General features: G+C 43.8%; 1 protein-coding gene across 6 annotated transcripts in view; it reads left to right on the forward strand.

The window, feature by feature from the left end:
* SLC7A2 (solute carrier family 7 member 2) overlaps nt 1–24,582 on the forward strand; it is a 201,741-nt gene that overhangs the window by 80,984 nt on the left and 96,175 nt on the right. For 2 of the 6 annotated variants that reach the window (XM_075347087.1, XM_075347091.1), the window contains exon 1: nt 9,898–10,028. The exons of 3 other annotated variants lie outside the window; for them this stretch is intronic. The gene's annotated coding sequence lies outside the window, so the exon portion shown is untranslated. Of the gene's footprint in view, nt 1–9,897; nt 10,029–14,213; nt 14,233–24,582 lie in introns of those variants that run through there. One more of the 6 variants, XM_075347090.1, reaches the window with a different exon arrangement.

The raw sequence follows: 24,582 nt of genomic DNA on the forward strand, positions 1-24,582 counted from the left end.
TTTCCTGCGTTTTTCTGCGTTTTCCCCCCATGCAATGCATTGGAAAAACGCAGCAAAACGCAGAGATCAAAAACGCAGCAAAACGCAGCCAAAAACGCACCAAATCGCGGCAAAAACGCATGCGTTTTTTTATGCGTTTTTTCAACGCAGGTGCGTTTTTGTGCGTTTTTAGCAGCCAAAAACGCACAAAAATGCAGCGTCAAAAAGACGCAGTGTGCGAACCTAGCCTAAGAAAACCTCTCCTTCATCCTCACCATAAAATTCAGAAACAGAAGTATGCAAAAGAACCTCTAAACAAGCCTGAAGCATTTTGGAAACAAGTCCTGTGGACAGATGAGGTTAAGATAGAACTCTTTGTCCTCAATGATCAAAGGTATGTGTGGAGATAAAAGGGCACAGAATTTCAGGAAAAAAAATATCTCTCACCAATAAGCATGGGGGTAGATCTATCATGCTTTGGGGCTGTAAAGGGAAAAAAAGAGGAAAATCAGCTCACCTGTGTAAGTGCTCAGGATCAAAAACCCATTGAATCCAAAGAAGAAAAAATGTGATGCAGAGCTATAAAATGCTTTCTTTATTAGTTGGCCGTTAAAATATCATAGGGGAACATTTCACGGGTAGAGGGAAAAATGGATTCCATGAAATTTCAACAAATTCTTGACGCAAGCATAGTATCATCTGTAAAAAAGCTGAAATTGAAAAGAGGATGGCAGCTTGAAATATAGATAATGATCTTAAACACAATTCAAAATCCACAATAGACAACATCAACATGCGCAATTTGAAGGTTTTACAATGGCCCCCACAGCCCCCTAATCTGAACATTATTGAAAATTTGTGGCTAGACCTCAAAAGAGCAGAGCATGCAAGACGAGCCAGGAATCTCACAGAACTGGAAGACTTTTCCAAGAAAGAATGGATGAAAGTCCCTCAAACAAGAATTGAAAGACTCTTGGCTGACTACAAAAAAGCGTTCACAAGCTGCCATACTTGCCACAGGGGGTGCTACTAGGTGTTAACCATGCAGTGAGTGTTTTATTGGCCCATTTTCCTTTTTGTCTTCAGTACGGTACATGCCCTGTATAGTGCTAATAAGGCCTCATTCAGTAGCCCATGAATTATGTCCTTCATCCATGATTCTTATGGATAGAACCCATTAATGTCTGTGCTGCAAAAAAGTTGTAGAGAGATGTGTCTATTTTTGATTTGTGTCTGAGAACAAAATCTCCTATATTAGTCTATGAGTCAGTGAAAAGCATGGTTGTCCATGCGCCATCTGAGTGCTGTCCATTTTTAAAGGGGTTGTCCACTACTTGGATAACCACTTCTCATTCCCCATGTTTGGCACCATTAAGATAAAAAGCTTATACTCACCTCCCATGCCGGTGCCGTTTCAGTGGTGTCAATGCTGACAGTTCTGGGGCTCATGTGAGGTGATGTCACGTGAGCCCCACACTCAACTAGAGATGAGCGAACCGGTCCCGGTTCGGCTCGAGGCCGGTTCGCCGAACGGGAGTCCCGTTCGAGTTCGGTTCGTCGAACGTTCGACGAACCGAACTCGAACGTATAGGCTATAATGGGAGGCAATCACAAACACATAAAAATGCATTATAAATGTACACAAACAGTTAATAAACATTGCCATAACACTTACCGGTCCTCGCGATCCCTTCTGCACTCTGTCTCCTGCCGCTATTCCATCCGATGATCGCTGAATCCTCCCGGTGACCTGCACTGCCAGCAGAGAAGCAGGACCTATCGTGACGTCAAAATAGCCATGTGACCAGTCACGTGGCTATTATCTCATTGGCTACAGACTGGTCACATGACTATGACACGTCATGTAGGACCTGCGAGTGCATCTCTCCGGTACACGGTGCACATATGTGTATCGCCGTGTACCGGCGACATGCTCTAGCACACGGTCGACTCCCCGTTCCGTTAGGGACCGGCTGACACAGCCGGTCATTAACGGAGATCACCGTTGCCATAGCAACGTAGTTAGCGGTGACGTCACCGCTAACCGCGGCTCCGGGAGCACCGTTGCTATGGTAACGCGTCTGTCAGCGTTACCGCTAGCAGCCAGCAGTGATCACTCACGGAGTGAAGGCTGCACGCTGCTTCCCGATTGTAGTGAGCATTGTAGTTAGGATGGAGGTTCCCCAGCCCCAAGTGATGCCCCTCACTACAATCGTCACTACTACTACACTAGAAAGAAAGAAGACAGAAGAGCAGGATCGTGGAGGGCTGACAGGGGTAATAAAGATGGAGTCTCTAATGTGTCTGTGTATTTATTTCTATTAAAGTATTTTTTCTCTGTGTGGTGTCTTTTTTTAACCCTTTATTGGAGATTCTTAATGGCCGGGTCAAACGTGCCTGACATTAAGAATCTCTGGCTTAATACTGGCTGGTAAAACAAAGCCAGTATTAACTCATGATTACCCAACAAGCCACCCGGCTCCAGGGCTGTTGGAAGAGTTGGATACAGCGCCAGATGATGGCGCTTCTATGAGAGCGCCATTTTCTGGGACGGCTGCGGACTGAAATCCGCAGCAGAGGCGCCCACAAACCTCGGGCTAACCTGTGCTGCGGATTCCAATCCCCAGCTGCCTAGTTGTACCCGGCTGGACACAAAAATAGGGCGAAGCCCACGTCATTTGTTTTTTAATTATTTCATGAAATAAGTGAAATAATTAAAAAAAACGGGCTTCCCTATATTTTTGGTTCCCAGCCGGGTACAAATAGGCAACTGGGGGTTGGAGGCAGCCCGTGGCTGCCAGCTGTACCTGGCTAGCATACAAAAATATGGCGAAGCCCACGTCATTTTTTTGGTGGGCAAAAAACTTCTGCATACAGTCCTGGATGGAGTATGCTGAGCCTTGTAGTTCTGCAGCTGCTGTCTGCTCTTCTCCATACAGACAGACAGCAGCTGCAGAACTACAAGGCTCAGCATACTCCATCCAGGACTGTATGCAGAAGTTTTTTGCCCCCTGAAAAAATTATGTGGCTTCGCCATATTTTTGTATGCTAGCCAGGTACAGCAGGCAGGTACGGCTGCCCCCAACCCCCAGTTGCCTATTTGTACCCGGCTGGGAACCAAAAATAAAGGGAAGCCCTTTTTTTATTATTTCATGAATTTCATGAAATAATTAGAAAACAAATGACGTAGGCTTTGCCCCATTTTTGTGTCCAGCCAGGTACAACTAGGCAGCTGGGATTGGAATCCGCACCACCGGTTGGCCTGAGCTTTCTGGGCCCCACTGCTGCGAATTGCAGTCTGCAGCCACCTCAGAAAATGGCATTTTCATAGAAGCGCCATCTTCTGGCGCTGTATCCAACTCTTCCAGCACCTGCCTGCTATACCTGGCTAGCATACAAAAATATGGCGAAGCTCACGTCCTTTTTTTGTAGCTTTTTGGCAAAAAAAAAAAAAAATGCTTCCCTGGATTTTCCATTGCCACTGAAGGTAACACCAAGCAGTGGGGGTTAGCAGCCAGTAGCTGCTTGGATTACCCTTAGCTAGCAATACAAAAAATGCAGTGGGAGCTAACATATATTTTTTTTAATTATTTATTTAAATAACTAAAAATAAAATGGGCTTCCCTGTATTTTGATTGCTGGACATCACAGTGCTGTAAAAATAAATCTTTAAAAAAATGACGTAGCGCTCCGCGGTATTTTTGATTCTCAGCGCAGATAAAGCAGACAGCTATGGGTTGCCACCCCCATCTGCCTGCCGTTACCTTGGTTGGCAATCAAAATACAGGGAAGCCCATTAATTTTTTCTATTTAAAAAATAGTTAAAAAAAAAAAATTACGTTGGGTCCCCCCATTTTTGATAGCCAGCTAGGGTAAAGCAGACGGCTGTAGCCTGAAAACCACAGCTGGCAGCTTTACCGTGGTTGGGGATCCAATGTGGAGGTCCCCTCAGGCTCTTTTTTATAATTATTTTATAAATATTAATAATTACACAATAAAAGTAGGGGACCCCCCAAATTGGATCACCAGCCAAGGTAAAGAGGACAGCTGTGGTCTGGTATTCTCAGGGTGGGAAGGTCCATAGTTATTGGGCCTTCACAGCCTAAAAATAGCAGGCCGCAGGCACCCCAGACGTGGCGCATCCACTAGATGCGCCAATCCTGGCGCTTCACCCCAGCTCATCCCGTGCCCTGGTGCAGTGGCAAACGGGGTAATAAATCGGGTTGATACTAGCTGTTAAGTCACCTGAGATCAAGCCCAGCAGTTTGTGATGTCATGGCGTCTATTAGATACCCAACATCATAAACTGTCAGTACTAACAAAAACAAAAAATCGACAAAAGAAATTTATTTGAAAAAACAGTCCCCAAAACATTTCCTCTTTCACCAATTTATTGTAAGAAAAAAAAATAAAGGGGTCCCACGACGACTCTGGACCGTCTAGAATATGGGGGGGAGACACTCAGGGAACGTATCCCCCATTTTCTAGGAGTGCGGACCCTTCATGTGAGGAGTGTGGGTGCAATGAATCTGCACTCACTCTCCCCGGGTCCACAGCAGCAGAGTCCATGTCGTAATGGTTGCTACCAAAGCTGCAATGCCCTGCTCATGAGGTAAGGGCATGCCTAATCAGGAGAACTACTGTAGAGGAAGCTCTGCTCACTGGTATATAGGTGCTCAGAGGTAATAATAGATAAAATTAGTGAGTAACCTCGGCGCTCTATATCTCCCAGACTAAGTCAGTAAGTCACAACGGATAGTAATGCAAAATCACTCTTTATTGGTCCGTATTAAGAAAATTTTTTTTTCATAAGCATATATGTTTTTGTCCAAAACAAGTTACAAATGACGTTTCGGCCTGAGCCTTCATCAGATTGGACTTATCTGCATGTAATCATGAAAAATGACAATAATCAGTATCACATAAGAGTGAGAGAACAATAACATAAACTCGAACAATGTAGAGGTACAATTGGGATGCAGCAAAAAAATTGCAACACAGCAAGAAATGAAACACATGATACAAATGTCATAATACAGTACAAGGACAATATAGTAATGACAAATATGGGGTCAGAGTAGACTTAGACAGCTCTGGTACGAAAGAGATGTCAATCATAAAGTAACATGTGCAGTAGGTGTAGAGCTACACTATGCATGGCAGAGCTAATGGGTAGACCGACCATAGAAAAAGTAGAGAAAAAGTGGAGAAAAAGTGGAGAATAAGTGGAACATAAGAGGAGAAAAAGTGGAGAAAAAGTGGAGAAAAAAGTGGAGAAAAAGTGGAGAAAAAGTGGAGAAAAAGTGGAGAAAAAGTGGAGAAAAAGTGGAGATTAAGAGGAGAAAAAGTGGAGAAAAAAGTGGAGAAAAAGTGGAGAAAAAGTGGAGCATAAGTGGAGAAAAAGTGGAGAAAAAGTGGAGAAAAAGTGGAGCATAAGAGGAGAAAAAGTGGAGAAAAAAGTGGAGAAAAAGTGGAGAAAAAGTGGAGCATAAGAGGAGAAAAAGTGGAGAAAAAGTGGAGAAAAAGTGGAGCATAAGAGGAGAAAAAGTGGAGAAAAAGTGGAGAAAAAGTGGAGCATAAGAGGAGAAAAAGTGGAGATTAAGAGGAGAAAAAGTGGAGAAAAAGTGGAGAAAAAGTGGAGATTAAGAGGAGAAAAAGTGGAGCATAAGAGGAGAAAAAGTGGAGAAAAAAGTGGAGAGAAAGTGGAGAAAAAAATGGAGAAAAAGTGGAGAAAAAGTGGAGAAAAAGTGGAGAATAAGAGGAGAAAAAGTGGAGAAAAAGTGGAGAATAAGAGGAGAAAAAGTGGAGAATAAGTGGAGAAAAAAATGGAGAAAAAGTGGAGAAAAAGTGGAGCATAAGAGGAGAAAAAGTGGAGAAAAAGTGGAGAAAAAGTGGAGAAAAAGTGGAGCATAAGAGGAGAAAAAGTGGAGAAAAAAGTGGAGAAAAAGTGGAGAAAAAGTGGAGCATAAGAGGAGAAAAAGTGGAGAAAAAGTGGAGAAAAAGTGGAGCATAAGAGGAGAAAAAGTGGAGAAAAAGTGGAGAAAAAGTGGAGAAAAAGTGGAGCATAAGAGGAGAAAAAGTGGAGAAAAAGTGGAGAAAAAAGTGGAGAAAAAGTGGAGAAAAAGTGGAGAAAAAGTGGAGAAAAAGTGGAGAAAAAGTGGAGATTAAGAGGAGAAAAAGTGGAGAAAAAGTGGAGCATAAGAGGAGAAAAAGTGGAGAAAAAAGTGGAGAAAACGTGGAGAAAACGTGGAGAAAAAGTGGAGAAAAAGTGGAGAAAAAGTGGAGCATAAGAGGAGAAAAAGTGGAGAAAAAGTGGAGAAAAAGTGGAGAAAAAAGTGGAGAAAAAGTGGAGAAAAAGTGGAGAAAAAGTAGAGAAAAAGTGGAGAAAAAGTGGAGCATAAGAGGAGAAAAAGTGGAGAAAAAAGTGGAGAAAACGTGGAGAAAACGTGGAGAAAACGTGGAGAAAAAGTGGAGAAAAAGTGGAGCATAAGAGGAGAAAAAGTGGAGAAAAAAGTGGAGAAAACGTGGAGAAAAAGTGGAGAAAAAGTGGAGCATAAGAGGAGAAAAAGTGGAGATTAAGAGGAGAAAAAGTGGAGAAAAAGTGGAGCATAAGAGGAGAAAAAGTGGAGAAAAAAGTGGAGAAAAAGTGGAGAAAAAGTGGAGAAAAAGTGGAGCATAAGAGGAGAAAAAGTGGAGAAAAAGTGGAGAAAAAGTGGAGAAAAAGTGGAGATTAAGAGGAGAAAAAGTGGAGCATAAGAGGAGAAAAAGTGTAGAAAAAAGTGGAGAAAAAGTGGAGAAAGTGGAGAAAAAGTGGAGAAAAAGTGGAGAAAAAGTGGAGAATAAGAGGAGAAAAAGTGGAGAAAAAGTGGAGAAAAAGTGGAGAATAAGAGGAGAAAAAGTGGAGAATAAGTGGAGAAAAAAATGGAGAAAAAGTGGAGAAAAAGTGGAGAAAAAGTGGAGCATAAGAGGAGAAAAAGTGGAGAAAAAGTGGAGAAAAAGTGGAGAAAAAGTGGAGCATAAGAGGAGAAAAAGTGGAGAAAAAAGTGGAGAAAAAGTGGAGAAAAAGTGGAGCATAAGAGGAGAAAAAGTGGAGAAAAAGTGGAGAAAAAGTGGAGCATAAGAGGAGAAAAAGTGGAGAAAAAGTGGAGAAAAAGTGGAGCATAAGAGGAGAAAAAGTGGAGAAAAAGTGGAGAAAAAAGTGGAGAAAAAGTGGAGAAAAAGTGGAGAAAAAGTGGAGAAAAAGTGGAGATTAAGAGGAGAAAAAGTGGAGAAAAAGTGGAGAAAAAGTGGAGCATAAGAGGAGAAAAAGTGGAGAAAAAAGTGGAGAAAACGTGGAGAAAACGTGGAGAAAAAGTGGAGAAAAAGTGGAGAAAAAGTGGAGAAAAAGTGGAGCATAAGAGGAGAAAAAGTGGAGAAAAAAGTGGAGAAAACGTGGAGAAAAAGTGGAGAAAAAGTGGAGAAAAAGTGGAGCATAAGAGGAGAAAAAGTGGAGATTAAGAGGAGAAAAAGTGGAGAAAAAGTGGAGAAAAAGTGGAGAAAAAGTGGAGAAAAAGTGGAGCATAAGAGGAGAAAAAGTGGAGAAAAAAGTGGAGAAAAAGTGGAGAAAAAGTGGAGAAAAAGTGGAGATTAAGAGGAGAAAAAGTGGAGCATAAGAGGAGAAAAAGTGGAGAAAAAAGTGGAGAAAAAGTGGAGAAAGTGGAGAAAAAAATGGAGAAAAAGTGGAGAAAAAGTGGAGAAAAAGTGGAGAATAAGAGGAGAAAAAGTGGAGAAAAAGTGGAGAAAAAGTGGAGAATAAGAGGAGAAAAAGTGGAGAATAAGTGGAGAAAAAAATGGAGAAAAAGTGGAGAAAAAGTGGAGAGAAAGTGGAGAAAAAGTGGAGAGAAAGTGGAGAAAAAAATGGAGAAAAAGTGGAGAAAAAGTGGAGAGAAAGTGGAGAAAAAAATGGAGAAAAAGTGGAACACCCTTTGGTACCTTTCATGTGGCACTAAGGGGTGCTTAGCTTTGTATTTAGCCAAAAAAATGAAAAAAAAATGACATAGGGTTCCCCCTAGTTTTGTAGCCAGCTAGGGTAAAGCAGACGGCTGCAGCCTGCAGACCACAGCTGGCAACCTCACCTTGGCTGGTAATCCAAAACTGAGGGCACCCCACGCTGTTATTTTAAATTAAATAAATAATTAAAAAAAAAAAACACGTAGGGGTCCCCCAAAATTGGATCACCAGCCAAGGTAAAGCAGACAGCTGGGGCCTGATATTCTCAGACTAGGGAGGTCCATGGTTATTGGAATCTCCCCAGCCTAAAAATAGCAGGCCGCAGCCGCCCCAGAAGTGGCGCATCCATTAGATGCGCCAATCCTGGTGCTTCGCCCCAGCTCATCCCGCGCCCTGGTGCGGTGGCAAACGGGGTAATATATGGGGTTAATACCAGATGTGTAATGTCACCTGGCATCAAGCCCTGGGGTTGGTGAGGTCAGGCGTCTATCAGATACCCGACATCACCAACCCAGTCAGTAATAAAAAAAAAATACACGACAAACACATTTTTATTTGAAAAAACACTCCCCAAAACATTCCCTCTTTAACCAATTTATTAGATTGAAAAACAAATCCAGGTCTGGTGTAATCCAAGGGGTTGCCATGACGATGCACACTGTCCCAGTCAATGAAGAGCAGGATGTTCCCCATTGGCTGGGAGAGCAGTGCAGTGACCTGAGCTAACATCAATGGGTCAGCCCAGGTCACTGCAGGGGGGTGACAAGTGCTGCTGTCAGTGAGGTACATTACCTGCGCTGATCTCCAGCACACTGACAGCCCCTGTCACTGAGGTCAATGACCGGCGCCTTCACATCAAGTATCGCGAGAGGTCCGTGACGTCACCGCCAGTGTCAGTCTCGGGTCGGAAGCGATAGGTGATGTGACAAGCGGCGGCCATGGAGGACAGTGACAGCGCTGAGGTCGGGATGGCGGGACTTCATCACCGCAGGTAAGCCGAGCGAGCGAGCGGGCGGGTGGGCGGGCGGGGGGGGGGGGGGGGTGTGTGGATGTGTGTGTGTGTGTGTGTTTGTGTATGTGTATGTATGTGTACATGCCGCGGGCAGGAGGGGGTGGAGCGAGCTGAGCGGGAAAGTGTGGGCTTCCTGCACGTAACTAAGATAAACATCGGGTTACTAACCAAAGCGCTTTGCTTGGATACCCGATGTTTATCTTGGTTACCAGCTTGTGGCAGGCTGCCAGCGATGGCTCCTGCTCACTGTAGCTGTAAAAAGCCCTGCTTTTTGCTGCTAGAACCGTTCTCGAACGTTTCTAGAACTATCGAGCTTTTAGCAAAAAGCTCGAGTTCTAGTTCGATCTCGAACAGCCCAAAAATCACTCGAGCCCCGAACTGGAGAACCACGAACCACGAACCGCGCTCAACTCTACACTCAACGTAATTATCAGGAAGTGACAGCTGCAATCATGAGAAGGGGTTGACCATTGGAATGAATAGAAGAAACTTTACAATTTGTTTTTTATTTATTTTGTTTTTAAATCATAATGAGAAAATGAGAAAATCGCTGATGAAATGGTGATAAAAACAGACAAACTGACCAAACACTGATAAAAATCTGATTAAAATTAGTACATCTAAATGAGGCCTATACTGATCACCAGAAATAGATACCTGCTTAGATGAATGGTGATATTCTTACATTTTCAGGGGAATAAATAAGTAAGATTCTTACCAAATCAGAAATAATTGAAGAACATGATCTGCTGATGATACGTAACTAGAATATTTTCAATAGCTCTCTCCGCAGTGTAGTATTGGCCAGGAAATGGCTGGGAAGCTCCCATTGGAGTGTGCTAGGGCTCCGACTTTTTTTTTTCTTCAGTCATTATGTTTGAAAGAGAGCCATCCTACTCCACATGGCTTATTCTGTGCTGAGCCGAGGATCCCACTAGACTGGATACAGCCCCAGGATAGCTAGCAGCTCGCGCACCTCCTCTCCAAACTTACAAGGTTTTTGACAGCAGAAAGCTGAATTGGACACATCCTCATAGCCATTTTTTTGGTGAGTATTATTTAATGTACTTCAGCCTTAAACAAATACATTTATTTTCTCCATGTGACATTTTAGTTTCATGACAGTTTCATCTAAACTTTTACCTTTTTGGCAGTTATTATAATGAGAAAATGAAACATTTCTTACCAATTTGTTCATTTTTCAAAGCTTTACTCTAATAAAGAGGCTTTAGGAGCTGATGACTGGCATTGAGTGTGATGGAGGAAATATTTTAATTTAGCCAATGTAATGCCAGAAGAATTGGTGTATCAGTAAAAAGTTCATGTTTTAAATGAATTATCAGATTGTGTAAAAAAAAATATATTATTATTATTATTATTCAGATATTCAAATTATGAATTTTTGTTGTGTGTTAAACAGTTTCATTATATAGTGCTTGTATAGGAAATTACTGTTAGGAGGATAGCTGATGGCTCATTGTAATATTTCTATATCTATCTATATACAGCACTGTTCTATCTATCCATCTATATCTATCTATCTATCTATCTATCTATCATTCTGTCTATCCATTATCTATCCATTATCTGTTTGTCTGTTTATCTGTCTATCATTTTATCTTTCTATCTAACTATCTATAAATATATCCATAATCTATCTATCTGTCTGTCTATTTATCTATCATTCTATAGCTATCCATCATTCTATAGCGATCTATCTATCTATCCATCCATTATCTATCTATCATGTATCTGTCTATCCATTATCTATCTATCTATCTATCTATCTATCTATCCATCCATTATTTATCTATCATGTATCTGTCTATCCATATATCTATCCATTATCTATCTATCTATCTATCTATCTATCTATCTATCGGTCTGTCTCTGTCTGTCTCTGTCTGTCTCTGTCTGTCTCTGTCTGTCTTTATCTATTTATCTATATATCTATCATTCTATATCTATCTATTATTCTATCTATGTATCTATGTTTCTATCTATCTATCTTTCTTTCTTCTATGTTTCCTATTCAATCTTCTCAATCCAGAAAACTATATATAATAGTATAATGAGATTTTTCATTCTTTTTTTTTCTCAGCACTTGCAGCACATACATAAAATGAGTCTCAAAAAAAGCTTCTCAAGACATGTCCATTATTGTGCCACATCTTCAATAGCTATTTTGCAATATTTTCCAAATATTATTTATACATATGTCACATTGCTGAAATTGCATTAGGAAACCATTTTCTTACTCTTGACCCCCCATATGTCTTTATTCCATACTGTATATTATACGTACCCCATATGGACTTTTGTTATAGTGGCGCTTACAATTTAATCACAAAGCATCAGTAATAGTAAGATCAGTTCTCTTTGTAAAAAATGATTACCAACATTTTTTTGAATTGGGTAAATGCATAATTTGGGTAAAACTGGTGCAGATGTGGTGAGAATGGGCACCGTCAGGGCACATTTTGTCTGAATTGGGGATTTGTGGCAGCAGATGTCTATGGTCATCATGTACTTTTGTACTTTTCCTGATTTTAGGCTTCCTATGGATAAATATCTCCCAGTTGTTTCTTTTTAGTCTATAACGTATTGTATCTTTAGTATTTCTGGTAGATTTATTATTTATTGTAAGATGCATCGGAAAATCTGTTTCAGAAAGTATTTTGGGGAATTTGATGATAATGGACGTACCACAGAAGGTGATGGACGATACGCGGTGAATCTTCTGTCCTCATAGGGAAAGAGTTAATTGATGAAATAAAGAGTTCAGTCATCTGTCAGATAAATCCGGCTCATCTCTCCCCGGGTGAGGGTCAAGTTTAGTTTGTTTAAGTGACTTCTTTTTTGTACACCCACTTTGCCTTCTTGATAACAGTGGTAAATTTTTAACCGGATTGACAGCTTTTCAGCTCTCGTGGTTCCATGTGACAGTAGTGACACAGGCGGTCGTCTCGTTTTATCTGGTTCTTGTTACAATAATATGTTAAGGACATCTCAGCTCGGTTGTAGAGGATTTCAGTATACAGTTAGGTCCAGAAATATTTGGACAGTGACACAATTTTCGCGAGTTGGGCTCTGCATGCCACCACATTGGATTTGAAATGAAACCTCTACAACAGAATTCAAGTGCAGATTGTAACGTTTAATTTGAAAGTTTGAACAAAAATATCTGATAGAAATTGTAGGAATTGTACACATTTCTTTACAAACACTCCACATTTTAGGAGGTCAAAAGTAATTGGACAAATAAACCAAACCCAAACAAAATATTTTTATTTTCAATATTTTGTTGCGAATCCTTTGGAGGCAATCACTGCCTTAAGTCTGGAACCCATGGACATCACCAAACGCTGGGTTTCCTCCTTCTTAATGCTTTGCCAGGCCTTTACAGCCGCAGCCTTCAGGTCTTGCTTGTTTGTGGGTCTTTCCGTCTTAAGTCTGGATTTGAGCAAGTGAAATGCATGCTCAATTGGGTTAAGATCTGGTGATTGACTTGGCCATTGCAGAATGTTCCACTTTTTTGCACTCATGAACTCCTGGGTAGCTTTGGCTGTATGCTTGGGGTCATTGTCCATCTGTACTATGAAGCGCCGTCCGATCAACTTTGCAGCATTTGGCTGAATCTGGGCTGAAAGTATATCCCGGTACACTTCAGAATTCATCCGGCTACTCTTGTCTGCTGTTATGTCATCAATAAACACAAGTGACCCAGTGCCATTGAAAGCCATGCATGCCAATGCCATCACGTTGCCTCCACCATGTTTTACAGAGGATGTGGTGTGCCTTGGATCATGTGCCATTCCCTTTCTTCTCCAAACTTTTTTCTTCCTATCATTCTGGTACAGGTTGATCTTTGTCTCATCTGTCCATAGAATACTTTTCCAGAACTGAGCTGGCTTCATGTGGTGTTTTTCAGCAAATTTAACTCTGGCCTGTCTATTTTTGGAATTGATGAATGGTTTGCATCTAGATGTGAACCCTTTGTATTTACTTTCATGGAGTCTTCTCTTTACGGTTGACTTAGAGACAGATACACCTACTTCACTGAGAGTGTTCTGGACTTCAGTTGATGTTGTGAACGGGTTCTTCTTCACCAAAGAAAGTATGCGGCGATCATCCACCACTGTTGTCATCCGTGGACGCCCAGGCCTTTTTGAGTTCCCAAGCTCACCAGTCAATTCCTTTTTTCTCAGAATGTACCCGACTGTTGATTTTGCTACTCCAAGCATGTCTGCTATCTCTCTGATGGATTTTTTCTTTTTTTTCAGCCTCAGGATGTTCTGCTTCACCTCAATTGAGAGTTCCTTAGACCGCATGTTGTCTGGTCACAGCAACAGCTTCCAAATGCAAACCACACACCTGTAATCAACCCCAGACCTTTTAACTACTTCATTGATTACAGGTTAACGAGGGAGACTCCTTCAGAGTTAATTGCAGCCCTTAGAGTCCCTTGTCCAATTACTTTTGGTCCCTTGAAAAAGAGGAGGCTATGCATTACAGAGCTATGATTCCTAAACCCTTTCTCCGATTTGGATGTGAAAACTCTCATATTGCAGCTGGGAGTGTGCACTTTCAGCCCATATTATATATATAATTGTATTTCTGAACATGTTTTTGTAAACAGCTAAAATAACAAAACTTGTGTCACTGTCCAAATATTTCTGGATCTAACTGTATGTTTCATTGAGATCTCCACGAGCTTTACACGTGTTCTGTAGTAATAAACAGCTAAAAGGCAAATTCATATTGGCTAATCATGGTAATGGCTGGGATTATCTGCTATGATTAGCCCCTGACTCTTCACATGTAGGATTTATAAACCTTTTGCTATATTGATGTATTATTACCTTTACCGTTGTCAAGCACCAACTTTATGGAGGCTTCATGCCTTTAATATGTGTTATATAACAAAGATTTTAGATTTAAAGGGGTATTCCCATCTCCAAGGTCCTATCCCAATATGTAGTAGGTGTAATAATAATAATAATAATAATATTATCAAATACCGACAATTAGAAATATAGTATAGTCCTCTTGATTCACTATGTCGCCTACCTCATATTCAGGGCATTGCAGGACCTTAGGTATCCATGGTTACGACCACTAGCAGCTAACTAACACACTAACTGTGACTATATGGTGGCTGTAACCATGGATATCTAAGGTCCCGCTATGCCCTAAAGATGAGGAAAGGAACATAATGAATCAGAAAAACTATACTACATTTATAATTGGAGGTATGTGTTGATGATATTATTATTATTATTATTATTACACCTACTACATATTGGGATATGATCTTGGAGATGGGAATACCCCTTTAATGCTGTTTTAACAACTCACTTATGATGCACTTAAAGGGAATCTGTCACCAGGTATTTACTACTCCATTTGAGAGCAGCATGATGCAGAGGCAGAGAACCTAATTCCAGTGATGTATCACTTACTTAGCTGCTTGCTGTAGATTTTAGCAAATCACAGTTTTATTTGCTGCAGATTTACCACTTCTTTGAATACTGAGTTCCGTATAACCCCACCCACACCAATGACAGGAATCTTTGTGTGTACACTGTGCATAGGCAGCAAAGCTCACAATCAGTGGTGTGAGCGGAGTTATACAGAGCTCATGAACATATAGGACTACCTGGGAGTAGGTTTATTAGTCCTCTAGTGAGAACCTCCTGCTGATAAAACAGTGATTTTATAAAATCTACAGCAGAAGCCCAGTAAGGGACACATGGCTAGAATCAGGGTCTCTGTCTCTACATTATGTTGCTTTCAGATTAGTTGGCAAAAACCTGGTAAAAGATTCCCTCTAAATGTACAATGAAGAGTAAAATGTTTTCCAAATGTAATTATTAGGGAACCAGACCTCTAAAAATAATTACTGAGCATACAGTTTTTGCAAAGAGTTTAGGAACCTGCCTAGCACCAGTCTTTTTGGCAGAGGTATCTGACTCGCCCACGGGGTCGGAGGGTTCCGTGACTCTGTCAGTGTTAATAAAGCCTGGGGATGGGGATGATGAGGGTAATTGTTTGTGACACCACCTGTGGTGTGTTGCCAATATGAGCCACCGCTGTGGGTGCTTCTCTCTTCTGGGGCGGATGGTGACGCAGGTTGGGTGTTTCAGATCTCCACAGGTAGAGCTAGAGCTCAGGGAGGATGATGGTGGTAGTAGTACTTGCCTATGGTGGAGGGGCGCGATGGTGAGGGCGCCAGCAATGATGGGACGACACAGAAGGTGCAGTTCAAGTTCTCTTTACTCACTGAAGTCACTCTGCCCTTGGTGTGCCGTGTTCTGTCGTAATGGGCTCTAGCCAATCCCGGATACTTCAAGGGTCGAGGCCAGTGTTTTCTTCTGCGTGTCTCCTTTCCATGGTTTCAGTCCACCCCAGCTCCTGGGCCGTGGAACGGGTCACGGGTGCCTTCTGCACTCCCCGAGAATCCTGGGATCCCCCTACCTTCCTAAGAACCCGGGTCGAGCTCACAGCTTCAGCCCACGGGCTTGTATGTGTGTGATGGCTCCTAACGTCCTCTGTTGGTGCCCCGCCTCCCGGATTCCTGAACTAGTGGGCAAGAGGTCCCATACCTCATGATGGCCACCCCAGCACCTAAACTAGCCCGGTCAGGTGCAATATGCACCCAGAACCAAGAGCATTTCTTCTTGTATATTGCTAATCCCTGCCTAACATAAAGAGATCTTTAGAAAAAGTATTTCTAAAGATCCTTTATTATATGATAATAAGGCCAGCGACTAGTCGCAATGGAGTTAGTTCCTGCTCTCATTCCGCCCACTTAGCATGGCAGCACGCCCACAGGGGTGTATTAACATGCTATTCAAAACCCATTACGAGCGTCATCACCAGTGGTGACATGCGTACTTGTCCGTTGCTGCATCCTCAGACGCCGGTCAAGGCGCATGATCAGAAGTCCCGGTGTAGTGCCCCACAGGACCTGCAGGGCTACTCGTCACTGGGCCAGTGGTATTTGGTGTTGCTGTGACTGGCCTGACCCGACTCAGTGGCCCTTTCAGCTACATAAAGAGAGGGTACAAGGGAGATGGGTGTTTGCTTTGCAGCACCACCCGTGGTTTGCAGCCAGGGATTAGCTGCCACTGCGAGGTGTCGCTCTCCTTTGGGGATGATGTTACCGCAGCTCAGATAGTCTAGATCCCCACAGGTGGAGCAAGTCCCAGGGAGGACAGTGGTGTCGAGGGAAGGGCCGTTGGTGCCGAAGCGTGGGGTGGCGGTGCCGGCAAATCAGTCTCACACAGAGGCTGCGGTTCCAGGTGTTTTACTCACAGTTCGTGTGCTGCACCCTCAGAGTGCCGATCGTCGCCGTGATGGGCCCCAGCCGATCCCGGATAAATCAGAGGTCACCACCAGTGTTGTGAAGCGTGTGAGACCTTCCTCCTTGCGTCTTGTAGTGTGGATCCCCGTGGCGTGAAGCTACTTGGGGACCCCAGTGTCTTTTGGCTTTAGTTGCCATCCCGTACGCAGGCAGCGCGACACTTGTTATGGACTGGACCGTGGCCATGGCTCCTGTCTCTATATGCTGCTGGGCCCCCGGACTTTTAGTGGTGAGCGATGGGACGTGAAATCCCCCTTCCCTGCATATTCTGGTAGTCCAACGTGTAGTATGTTCTACCCTAGGGCTTCTGCACCCTGTGTGGCGCCAATCACGAAGGGGCTGTTAGGGCTCACCCTCCAACTACCGTGTGCTCCTCTGTGTCACAGATCCTCTCGGTCGTCTCCTGCTTCTCTTTCAGTCTGGCCTGTACTCAGCTGGCCCCTCTAGCCGTTTGACATCCCCCCAGGGGCCATGCTCTTCTATGTCTAAAGCTGTTCTCTCTTCTGTGTCACAGACTGAATTCCAGTCTTCTGAAGTTCTGTAGTGTTCTGAAGTGAAACTGTGTGTGCTCGCTCACTTCCCCAGGCAGCCCCCACCTTCCTGATGACTCACCAGTGCTGGGGAAAACCCGTTGCTATGGTGCCCACCTGTGTTGTGTAACTGCTGTCTCATTGTGTTGTGTAAGCTAGAAAACACCAGTGGTTAACCTCTTCTTACCAAGATGAGCATTGCAACTTAAATCAGATGCAATACCCTGTGGCGACTGAGCCTCAGGGGTGCCACACTGGCACTTCCGGTTATGCGCACTAGAACTCTCTGAGGTCGGGACATGTACACCTGGCTTCATAGTGCGCATGACCGGAAGTGCGGTGACCTGATCATGGCCATTGAAAGGCATGTTAGCACACACCTGTGGGTGTACTACCATGCTAAGAGGGCTGAATGAGCGCAGGAACTAACGCCCTTGCGACTAGTCCCTGAACTCATTAGCATATCATAAAGGATCTTTAGAAATACTTTTTCTAAAAATCTCTTTATCTATGCTACTAGATACAGGGACGGTTAGGCAGGGATTAGCAATATGTACCAAGAACTGCTCTTGGTTCAGGGTGCATATTGCACCTGACAGGTTCCCTTTAAACAATTTGCATATACTATTGTTATTTCTAGGCCAGGTTCACACTTTTTTGTGCATGTGTTAGAAAGGTGCAGCAAATTACGCAATAGCAATATTCTATGATTTTTGTGTTTTTTGTTGCATATTTTTTATTTATCCTTGGTGCAAGTATAGTTTTTTTAATGCTTTTTTCAGTGCAAAATGACGGGTTTTCACACTTAAAAAGGCACATTTTTTTGTGCATTTACGCCAGATCCCTTTATAAGGAAAAAATGCTGCATTTACATTTAATGGAAACATAACCATATAATAATACTCAGTATATAACATGCATGAGCTGTCATAATATTCATATGGGTCTGGACATTGTCCTCCATGTATATTATAGCACGTGTTTACTTTGTTTTTAATCAAATGCTTTGGCCACATATAAATGATTGTGCTGAGTATCTGAAATGTGGCTTTCTCTTGGGAGTTGTCCAGGAGCTGCTATAGGTTTCATGTTGGCAGATTTCCTATTTCGCACTTGTCCTGGAGTCACCCATTGCGTTTCAGCAACGCGTTCAGGAATCAAACAGAACATAGCGCTCTCTTTTTTTCCTGGGCACATGTCTGCTCTTGTGTACATATTGTAAAGGTGACAGGGTCTAAAGAGAGGTAACGTGATGTTATGGAGGATAAAGTAAGGGCATATCTGTATGTCGGATACGGAAGGTCAGGATTGTGACATGGAATACACAGTTAGGCTATGTGCGCACGTTGCGTAAATACATGCAGTTACGCTGCGCTTTGTAGCGCAGCGTAACTGCATGCGTCCTGCGTCCCCTGCACAGTCTATGGAGATTGTGCAGGGGCCGTGCGCACGTGGCGTTTTAGAGCGCAGCGCTTCGGCTACTGCCGAAGCGCTGCGTTGTAAGAAGTGACATGTCACTTCTTCCGTGCGCTTTGCCGGCAGCTCCTGCTCTGTCTATGGCAGGAGCTGCAGGCAGAGCGCATGGAATCGGCGCTCACTAGGGACATTTCTGCAGCGATTTAAAGCGCACATGTGCTCTTCAGATTGCTGCAGAAATTTCTGCAGTGACTGTACGCAACGTGCGCACATAGCCTTATATTGACTTTAGTCCATGGCTGTGACGGAGAAACACATGGAATCTTCAGTTTTTCTTGGAAAATGCAGCAGTACAGTGTCTAAAGGGAACCTGTCATTAGGACCACGGGCAGCATGAATCAGAGCCTGGCTGCACGATTACAACTATGTTTTGTTTTCTGAAATGCTTCGTTTTAGAGAAGACATAGTTTGAAGACCCAGCCAGGTACTATAGGGAGTGGACTGATTAGTCTGGCGAGGCTCCGGATGGCTTTTCTCCTCTCAACGCCTGGTAGTTGTCTCTACCATGTGTACATACAGAGAGGCCTGGTAATAATCTGGAGCAGTACAAGTAGAAGTCAGCCGTTGGCCAGGCCGGACTAGACAGGTTGCTAGCTATAGTCCACATCCGGCTTTTCATGCTGTGTCTTCACTGAAAAATGTCAGCGTTTCAGAAACAGACAGTTAGTTGCAATTGTGAAGCCAGGTTCAGATTCAGGCTTTCCATGGTTTGGGCAGAATGAATGTAATTACAGGTTTGCTTTAGGCCGAAAACACACTTCTGCAAAAAAAACATACGTGTGACACGGTCCGTTTTTCAGGTCCGTGTTCCGTTTTTTTTGGGCGTTTCTCGTATGGCATCCATGTGATGGCGTATGCTATCCGTGTGTGTGTGTAAAATGTCCGTGTGTGCGTGTAAAATGTACGTGTATGTGTACGTGGAATGTCCGTGTGGAATGTCCATGTGTGTGATGTAAAATTTCATTGATACATGTCGGCAGACAGCAGACAGAGTTGCGCGATGAGAATGAACTCGGGTGAACTTCACCCGATTTCATTGTCATACCGCGGCTCTGTCCGGGTGTCGCATACTGATTAGCGGTCACCCGTGAAGGACTCACCGGTGACCGCTAATCCCCTGAGTGACTGAATTCAGCAGCGCGATTAGTGCTGCTGTCACTCAGGTTACCCGCGGCTAGCTGGATCCTCCACCCGAGACCGCATCTCACCTGTGACTTCATCGCTGTAACTCAGGCGACTTGCTGTCACAGGTGGAGGATCCAGCGGTGGCCGCGAGTAACCTCAGTGACAGCACGGCTGATCGCGCTACTCACCTTAGTTGCTGTGTGGAGCTGTCAGGAGCGGCGGTGTTCTTCTGCAGCTCCTGCCACCTTCATGTAGCTGAGCTGGAAGCTACGCAGGACCTCCATGGATTACGCCTGACATGGATGGGTATTTGGGACATAATTATTTGGTGAACGAGGGTATTTGTTATTGTTTATTATTTCAAATAAAGGATTTTTTCACTGTGTGTATTTATTAACTTTAACTTGCCGGTTAATCATTGGGGGTGTCTCATAGACGCCTGCAATGATTAATCTTGGACTTATTGGCAGCTATGGGCTGCCATTAACTCCTTATTACCCCGATTGCCAACGTACCAGGGCAAATCGGGAAGAGCCGGGTAGAGTCCCAGAACTGTCGCATCTATTGTATGCGGCAATTCTGGGCGGCTGCTGGCTGATAATGTTAGGCTGTGGAGCTCTCCATAACGTGGGGCTCCCCATCCTGAGAATACCAGCCTTCAGAAGTATGGCTTTATCTTAGCTGGAATAAAAATTAGGGGGGAGCGCACGCCGTTTTTTTTTAATTAATTAATTATTTTTTTCACTGCACAGTATAGACCCGCTCACCGGCTGCTGTGATTGGTTGCATTGAGACAGCTGTCACTCAGCGTGTGGGCGTGTCTCACTGCAACCAATCATAGACGCTGGTGGGCGGGGGAAGCAGGGAATAGTAGATTGATTAATGAGCGGCCGGCATTTTCAAATGAATTGAAGCCGCGTATTCTTTGCACAGCTGTTCCTCGCCGCGCTGGTGATCGGTGATTGGTAAGTATGAGCCGGGGGCAGAAAAAGACCGAGCGCCAATGTTAGTATAACTGAGAACAGCAGAAAAAAAGGCACGGTAAGTTGACTGACTTTATTAAAAAAGGAAAAAAACAAATAGATCGCTGGTTTAAAAACGCACATGGACGAAACGTGCTGAACACGGACATACTCCGTGTGCGGTCCATGCAGGTACGGCCCCATAGACTATAGTGGGTCCATGCCTGCGTGCTGCCGGCCAAAAACGGACATGTCGTCCGTGTAGAAAACCGCACACACGTACTTACGACACGGACACACGTTCCGTGTGATTTTACGTGTGTGTGCCATCACCGATTGAATAACATGGGTCTCCGTGTCTCCGGTACGTGCAAAAACGTACCAAGCACGTACCGGAAACACGGATGTGTGTTGCAGGCCTTAAAGAGTTTGTTCACTACTTTTTCCATTTATGGCCTATCCTTTGGATAGGTCATCAATGTTTGATTGGCCTGAGTCCAACACCTCGTATTCCCACCAATCAGCTGCTCTCAGCTCTGGCCGTAGGCTCAATTGTGGGGCTTCCCCATCTATTGATAGCAGCCATGGCCGGGTAATGCACATCTGTCTCCCATTCAAACCAATAGGAGGAGGATGTGCAGTGCCCAGCCACGGCCACTATTAGAAGATGGGACAGCTCCAGAACTAAGGATTTCTGGCCACCTACTGCCACTGCCAGCACCAGGTGTGCTCGGACGATCAGACATTCATGATATATCCTTAGGATAGGTTATCAATGTAAGGTAGTGGATAATTAAAGGGAGTGTGTCATCAGAATGTGATATATTGTTTAAATCAATTCTTAATGTTAAATGTATTTTTTTTAATTATGGATTTGTTTAAAATTTTCCTTGAATTTTCACACGTCACTAGGCCTTATACTAGACAAACACTTACTTCCTTTTCCGGACTAAGGGGTGCTTCACACACAGCGAGCTCGCTGCCGAGATCGCTGCTGAGTCACGCTTTTTGTGACGCAGCAGTGACCTCATTAGCGATCTCGCTGTGTGTGACAGCGAGAGAGCGACAAATGAAGCGAGCAGGGAGCAGGAGCCGGCGTCTGACAGCTGAGGTAAGCTTGTAACCAAGATAAACATCGGGTAACCAAGGTGGTTACCCGATATTTACCTTAGTTACCAGCCTCTGCAGATCTCACGCTGCCTGTGCTGCCGGCTCTGGCTCTCTGCACATGTAGCTGCTGTACACATCGGGTTAATTAACCCGATGTGTACAGCAGCTAGGAGAGCAAGGAGCCAGCGCTAAGCAGTGTGCGCGGCTCCCTGCTCTCTGCACATGTAGCTGCATTACACATCGGGTTAATTAACCCGATGTGTACTGTAGCTAGGAGAGCAAGGAGCCAGCGCTCAGTGTGCGCGGCTCCCTGCTCCCTGCACACACAGCTAAGCGGTGTGCGCTGGTAACTAATGTAAACATCGGGTAACCATACCCGATGTTTACCTTAGTTACCAGTCTCCGCAGCTTCCAGACGGCGGCTCCGTGCAAGCGCAGCGTCGCTTGCACGTCGCTGCTGGCTGGGGGCTGTTCACTGGTCGCTGGTGAGATCTGCCTGTTTGACAGCTCACCAGCGACCATGTAGCGATGCAGCAGCGATCCTGACCAGGTCAGATCGCTGGTCGGATCGCTGCTGCTTTGCTAAAGACTTTTGAGCAGTCTCATTATCGTCACAGACAGGATTACAATGAATAATAACACCTCTATATATTGGAGATATCACAGGATCCACCATTCAGATTAGATAATGTCACAGTGTACCTCCTCCCACTCCCTGCACAATGACCTTTCCCAGATAACATGTTCAAAAAATACTGTTACAGAAGGCAGTGGATCAGAGCCAGTATATTGCTGCCAAAGTGCATGTTGTTGAGAAGAACAGTAAATATGACTCTAAAATTAAAGTTTGTGAGCAGAGAATCGTTTTTCCAGAGATTGGTGACTCTTGCTTTTATGAAATTCTATGCTTGTTCATTAGTTGGTAATGGCGTTGGGGCATTAAGTGCGGGGATGGATTAACAGGCTTTGTCATGGAGCCCAATTTTGCTATTGTCATTTCTGAGTTCTATATATTTTCTGCCGGCTACATCTATGGCCAGTATACAATTATGGGAAAGTTAGGTCGACAACAAACCTGCTAGGCTCGGAGACTGCTCTGGACCGACATATTATATAATACAAATACTGTCTATAAGGGTATAAGTGGTTTCTTCCCAACCAATGTCCCTAACATTTGTTTAACAACCCCAAGAATAGAAATGCCTCAGACTCTATGTAATATATGCTGTGAGAATGGATGCAGATGTGTCTGTGCAGAAACATATTATCTAAGCTGTATATGGAATAATGACACAAAGGCTGACTGTATTCGCGTGACTAATGGACACATCCTTAGAGATTATATCCTTTTCCTAGGCCAAAAACTAATTACCCACAATTCTGGATAGATATTTTTGTACTTGAATAATAATAATAATAATAATAATAATAATAATAATAATAATGTTATAGTATCAAGATTTACAAATAGCATAATGAAAATAAAAAGAATAAATAAGGAAAAAAAATAAAATCATTGCTTTCTGATATACAGTACTTTATAACACTATTGAGTTGGATATTCCTCGTACCATTATACTGTATATACCAAATACTTTGTGTTAATCTTGTGAACTTTTTTATGAGGACTGATCATTGACGCTTAGGCGGGCTTTGCACGCTGCGACATCGGTAACAATGTGTTACCGATGCTGCAGCGATAGTCCCGCCCCGTCGCACATGCAATATCTAGTGAAAGCTGCCGTAGCGATTATTATCGCTACGGCAGTTTCACAAGCACATACCTGCCGTGCGACGTCCCTCTGGCCGGCGACCCGCCTCCTTCCTAAGGGGGCGGGTCGTGCGGCGTCACAGCGACGTCACACGGCAGGCGGCCAATTGAAGTGGAGGGGCGGAGATGAGCGGGATGTAAACATCCCGCCCACCTCCGTCCTTCTCATTGCAGCCGGCGACAGGTAAGGTGAAGTTCCTCGCTCCTGCGGCTTCACACACAGGGATGTGTGCTGCCGCAGGAGCGAGGAACAACATCGCACCTGTCGCTGCACCGGCATTATGGAAATGTCGGAGGCTGCAGCGATGATACGATAACGACGCTTTTGCGCTCGTTCATCGTATCATCTAGAATTTACACACTACGACATCGCAAGTGACGCCGGATGTGCGTCACTTTCGATTTGACCCCACCGACATCGCACCTGCGATGTCGTAGTGTGCAAAGCCGCCCTTAGTGTGAGGAATAGCTGTAAACTGGCTGCAGAATAGCACAACAGACATGAAGGTTAGAGGTTGAGTGACTATCGTAAGACGTTCCTCAAGGGTGTACAGAAATGCAGCCTATGAAAGTGGGGACCCAGCTATGGATGTTCTTACCATATCTATGCTCGGTGTGTACAAAGCTCTTCTTTCCTCAATGACAGCAACATTAGCAAACAAGTGGGGGTAAAGTTGCCAAAAGGTCATTCTGCCCTTCTCTTCCCAAGCAATGGGAATGGGTTGGGGTTAAAAGAAACTTGCCAGTCTCCAAATTTGTGGGGTATGAAACAACACCAAAATAATTTTCCAGGTTGAAGAACCCCTTTAAGACATGAAGCATCCTACTTTTTTAGTGCAGACATCTGAAAAAGGTTTTTAAAGAGTTAAATCAGAGGGAATAAAGTAATGTCCTCTTACTCCCACTCTTCTAAACAGCAAATATGTGGCTACACCCTGTTTCCAAAAACTCCAGCAGTCTGGCAGGGGGGTGATCCAGTGTGAAGGACAACCATTCCTATAACCCTATTTGTCACAGAGTTAACAATGTGAGGCGTGTTGTTATCTAATAGAGTGCTTTATAGAGTGCCCAAGGGTGAGGGTGCGCTTACACCTGCCAACCGTGAGCGTAAACGATCTTCTATCTGTTCTATACAAGAAATATCCGGATCCAATCACCTCAGAAATGAGGGCTTTACTTGTTCTTGGGGTGAATCAGCGAATGACCACTCTAACACTCATTCCCAATTATCAGCCGGTCTATATGGGTGTGTAGTAGATGTG

This window comes from Anomaloglossus baeobatrachus, chromosome 1 (assembly GCF_048569485.1).
Source record: "Anomaloglossus baeobatrachus isolate aAnoBae1 chromosome 1, aAnoBae1.hap1, whole genome shotgun sequence".
Classification (NCBI taxonomy): domain Eukaryota; kingdom Metazoa; phylum Chordata; class Amphibia; order Anura; family Aromobatidae; genus Anomaloglossus; species Anomaloglossus baeobatrachus.